We start from the raw sequence: 5,770 nt of genomic DNA, 5'->3' as shown, positions 1-5,770 counted from the left end.
TTTACCTTTATTTTAATTAATTTACAACAAACCTCAGTGCCTCTCTTTTCTTATGTTTCTCTTCCAATTTCCAAAAAAAAATCATTAATCATATTACATAAACACTTTATATAAGTAAACATTGCAATCATTAACTTAGAGAGTATATTTACCCGTGAACCCATGGAAAACCGATCGCAGTCTAATATGGTTCTAATTGTGTCCTCAAAACACACCTTGCAAACTCTTACAACTCTCAGCTTCTATATCGAATTAGTGTAACTACGGGGAGGGAAAGCCTATCAAATATTATTTTTATTTTTATTTCAGGATGGTATGAAAGGTACGGGTTTGAATTTTGGTGCCTTCATTTGAAATAAACCATTACGTTTTAATTATGCATGTGCACAATGTCTGACTATGAGGTAGGGTTTTTCTTCATTTCTTTTATTTTCTTCAGGTTTTTTGTTGGGTGGGGTTGTTGATTTAATGGGACCTCCTCTGAGGTAGGGTTTTTCTTCATTTCTTTCATTTTATTCAGTTTTTTTGTTGGTTGGGTCATTTATTTAATGGGACCTTCTCTGGAGCCTCTTTTCAACAACAACAAAAAACGAACCCCTCCACCTCAACAACAATCTAGGAATCCTAGCCTATGGACCTCTCTTTCCCTTGCATCATCTGAAGCTTATGGATCAACAGACCTATGAGGGCCTATTTCCCATCCTGACAACGTGCATGAGTCTCCCTTAGAGAGTGAAATCTCATGGGAAACATATTGTACTAGGCAGACACACATGGAGGTGGTAGTAGAGCATTCTCACCACAAGAAATTACAGTCAAAATATAGTTGATCACAAGACTAGAAATTTCTACTAAAGATTGAATATGACATGATATTGAAACAAACAATGAGCTTTGTAGAGATCCCAAATCCTTATTAGGTAAACTTTTCAAAATATAAGTTGATCTACAGTGCCTTCAATTCATACATCAAGAAGACCAGAAGTTATCATGGCGATAGACAATACATAATTATTAACAGAAATAACACATATAGAAAGGAAACACATGGAGTGATATGTAAGATCCAAATCTGCATGTGGATCCTTTGTTTCTCCACTTTGGTATTCATTTTTTACCTCTAAAGAGGTACCAAAGTGAAGATCCAGCTCCTGGTGTAGAATATACCTTTGTAAAGGGTCGGTCAGTAATGAAATTATCATTGTTCTACCCATCATCCTGGCAATACTTGTTCATGTTTCTTCTCACCTGTCCTTCAGGCTGTGCGGTAGCAGTAGGAGGAGGCCGAGCCACATTAGGAGCCACCACCACCTGTGTGGCGGGCTCTGTTTTCTTAGTAGGCTTTGTGGGTGGTGGCGCATCCGAACTAAAAAAATACCCCAGAGAACTCTACCCCCCTCCAGTGCTCACACCACGCCCCATGACCAACTGAAAAATGTCTCACTATTTGAGATCCAAGAAACTAAGAAATGGCACTTCTACAACTAAAATACAAATACGAAATGCCAAATATAAAACTTGAGGTTCTGCCCCTATTCCTGCTATTATAGATTCGAGATAAGTGAGTCACACAAAGGAAGATGGGAGGAGGTAGAAAGAAGCAAATGGAAAGGTAGAAAGAAACATTGGAAGAAAGTGAATGTCCAACAAAGATAATGGGACATAGATTAGCCAATTCAGATCAAATCTTTCTTCAAGATGTAGCAAGGGGAGGGAAGGGGGATGGATTAATGTAATTGCAGATAGAATGCGTGAACAACCAAAGGATTTTCTAGAAGATATGGAAGCAGAGCTTTGGGTGATCCTTGAAGGCACAGGAGGTCTTCAACACAGGGAAGAATTTTCCCTTTTGCAAAAGCTTGTATAAGGCATGAGTGATCTTACACCTATGTCAATGTCTAGGGCACACAATTCATCTATAAGTATTTGTTGCTATAAAAATAGGGATTCAAGCCTTTTTGCATCTAGATATCAGTGTCACTCAAACGGTCCTCATTGAGATATTTTCCCACAAACGATGTAGAAATATAACATGTCAGAGTCAACTTCCTGCAGATGATTGTAGTTGTGAAATTTGTCCCACCAAGGGTAGATTCTGTAGCCTTTGCATGCGTGTCATTTGCAGCAAATTTGACTTTGAGGTGAATATTTTTCAATGGGTGGGGTGGGATACTTGTGTTCCCACTAGACACATAGATTGTGTAATCTATGCTAGACAAATAAGAATAGGTAGTAGTCTTTTAACCATTTTTTAGGGAGGCGATAAGGGTTTATAAATCTTTTAGGTTTTCTACTTAGTTTTATTTCTTGTTTTTGTTAAGTTGGTTTTGGAGAAGAGATTTAAGCTTAGTGTCTTGTAATCATTGACCTGATGGATATGAAAAATATCCAATTGGGATTGAAAATTAAAATTATGCATCACGATTTTCTTAAATTCTATGGTATTTAGTATCAATCTTATTTGCTGAATTTAAAATTTTAGAAGTAGCTGAAAAACATTGAAAATTGAAATGATAATGAAAGATTATATATATTTTTATAAAGTTTCATAAAAAATTCAGAATTTTAAGTTTATCATATTCTAGCTAGATGATGATTTAAACAAATTCCAGTACTTCCAACGTGTTAATAAATTATAATATTGTCAGTATGCGTACTTGTTGTGATATATTTAGTTGTTTAAAATAATTGTTGATTCATTTTAATATGCATATCAGGATGTTATATGTTGACTTATTGATTTTTCTAGATATCGGAGCGTGGCACAAGGTCATTTGAAATAATTTTTAGGTGTAGGACTTGTAAGAGGACATCGGAACTATTAGGCTGGGTGTAGGATGTGTTTCAGCACTATGCGCCTGATTGGGATAGGGAATCCCTCATGAAGGAATTTAATTGTGTACAGAGGATATTTCATGGAAGTGACGACTCAAGGAGCATAAAATTATTTTGGAAGTCTGAAGAATTATTGGAAAGAATGAAGACTGGAGTTGTCGATGAGGCTGCAGTTTGTAAAGTGTGATGCAACATGTCTTTCAAGGTTTGGTTTCTCCAACACATGTAAATTTTTTTTGTTATATAAATGGTTTTCATGCACAATATTTGGTTGGTAAGCCTACTATGCCATCTAAATTCTCTATTTTATTTCCTTACATTTTGGCTTTGTCATGCTTATAAACCCATGTAGCAAGTTTTAAGCATCTTGGCCCAACCGAAAGAGTTATACAAATATTGTTTAGAAATGTCAATTGAATCTACTACTTGCCTGTTTGTTTATAAGACAAGGTGGGTTGAATCTTGTAGTAAAACATCACCTTTTGAACAGAAATGCTAAATAGAACCTTTATTTTGAAAGAAATTTCACTTCGCTGCGATATTTAGATTTTTTGAAGCTTGTTGTAATTTTACAAGGATGGGGATATTTTCTTTTGCGTGACATCCTTAGCTTCCCTTTGAATATTCATGCATGCCATTTGTGGATTTGTTATAAATGCTAAGGATTTTATGCAACATGCTCTTGGATACAGTGTGTGGAGGGTGAAGGATCATGGGTGAAGGTTTTGTTTTAACATTGTGCCCCTGATTGGGATAGGGAATCTCTCATGAAGGATTTTGATTGTGTTTAGAGGATATTTCATGGAAATGAGGACTCCAGAGGAAAAAAACTATTTTGAAAGTCTAAAGAATTATTGGAAATTCTGAAGACTGGAGCTGTTGATGAGGCTGCAATTTGCAAAGTGTGATGCAACATTTCTTTCAAGGTTTGGTTTCTCCAACACATGGAAAAAAATTTTGTTATATAAATTCTTTTGATGCACAATATTCAGTTGGTAAGCCTACTATGTCATCTAAATTCTTTATTTTCTTTACTTACATTTTGGCTTTGTGCTTATAAACCCATGTAGCAAGTCTTAGGCATCTTGGCCCAACCGAAAGAGTTATAAAAATACTATTTAGAAATTTCAATTGAATGTACTACTTTCTTGTGTGGTTATAAAAAAAGGTGGGTTGAACCTTGTAGTAAAACACAACCTTTTAAACTGAAATTCTAAATATAACCTTTATTTTGAAAGAAATTGCACTTCACTATGAAATTTAGATTTTTTTAAGCTTGTTGTACTTTTACAAGGGTGGGGATATTTTCTTTTGTATGACATTCTTCCCTCCAAATATTCATGCATGTCGTTTGTGGGTTTGTTATAAATGCTAAGGATTTTATGCAGTAGGATATTTGATACAATATGTGGACATTACAATGTGATGATCGCCAATTACCGCTTTCCTACCTTGAAATTCTCCCTTTTCTAATGTGAAATATTTTACATTATTTTGAACTCTTGGGATTTCATTGATGCAAAGAAATAAAATTAAACTGTGATTGTTTTCCCATTTCACTTTAAATGATATTTCCTATTACACTATTTTGGTTTTCCAAATAGTGGCAAAGAATATATTATGAATAGACTGACAAACACAAAATTACTCTTTTAGAAAATAAATGTTTGGTGCCAAACCTTTCCAACATAAAAATTAAATTAGTAGAAATCTTGCTTCTTATGTATTTCAATTGGAAACATACTAGGTAATGAATATTGGAATTGATAAGATGGTAGATGCACACTATAAAAAAAGCCATGAATTTGATGATGCTTTTCACAACCTTTTGTAGCAGATAAGTTGTTCTTCTTCCCACCATTCCCTGAGAATTATAAATTTAAGAGAAATAATTTTCTCCTTGAAGTTTAAAAAATGCTTCCAATCAGAAATATTTTCTTCCATTTTCTTTCTATTTCTTTCATGCACCACAAGATTTTGTTTCTGTATTGACATATGTGAAACTTGAGAATGCAATAACCAAGTGCCACCAGTAGAATTTGTAGGCAAAGGCATTGAGTTAAACAATACTAAACTGCCCACTTTAGGACTCAATTGAAAATTTCCCCTATAGTTATTTTTAATAGAATAATGTGAACTTGAATCTTCTGCTATTACTGATTGGCTTTCCACAACCTCATCTTCAAATTAGTAGCCATGTTGTTAACACCACAATCCTCTTCTTTAGTAATTTGTCTTCCAACAATCCACATGAAAGTTTTGTTCTATTTTGTTCCTTTTCTCTAGCATTGAAATGGAAGCTCTATAAAGCATTGATTTCTAACCCTTGCTTCAGCTGAATTTAATTCCAATGAAGGTACCATAATTCTATCCTCATTTATGTACCCTAAAGAAGACACTTTAATACTCCCAATTAAATCCTTCAGAATTAGTTTTTCATCTATTTCTCTGAATGCTTCCTGTGAGAAATATACAGAAACATCAACACAACCAGAATGACAATTCTTTGTTTGAATTTAAGAATTCAAACATCCAAGATCCTTCTCCACTCTATCAAACTCACACTCAACTCTCTCCAATTTCTGTAATATTTCATTTTTAAATTCCTGCTGCCACTCAAATGGATATTGTATATGAAAAATGCCACTAGTCTTTGAATTTACTGGAGCAAAAGGATTACTATCCAAATACTGAGAATTCAATGGAGCTTTTGTATCAAGAATTTGAGAAATACAGACAAGAAAATTACCCTCTTCCAATAAACTTATTTCTTCATGTTTAGAAGTGCTTCAAATTTTATTGCACAACTTTTCACAATCATCCAACTTAGAAGATCCACCTCTAAAAGAATATGCATGTCCATTTGCACATTATACAACATTTATAAAACCATATTGGTGAAGAAGTAATTAACATTTTACACTTTGGTTTTCTA

General features: G+C 34.1%; 1 pseudogene; it reads left to right on the top strand.

Moving 5' to 3' along the window:
- The first annotated feature begins 389 nt into the window (after positions 1 to 389).
- LOC149229355 (OBERON-like protein) lies at positions 390 to 3,022 on the top strand (annotated as a pseudogene).
- The last annotated feature ends 2,748 nt before the right edge of the window (positions 3,023 to 5,770 follow it).

This window comes from Pinus tabuliformis, chromosome J (assembly GCF_031772625.1).
Source record: "Pinus tabuliformis cultivar Carrire ecotype Pingquan chromosome J, CPIR1, whole genome shotgun sequence".
Lineage (NCBI taxonomy): Eukaryota > Viridiplantae > Streptophyta > Pinopsida > Pinales > Pinaceae > Pinus > Pinus tabuliformis.
This window is presented reverse-complemented; position numbering and strand designations above follow the sequence as displayed.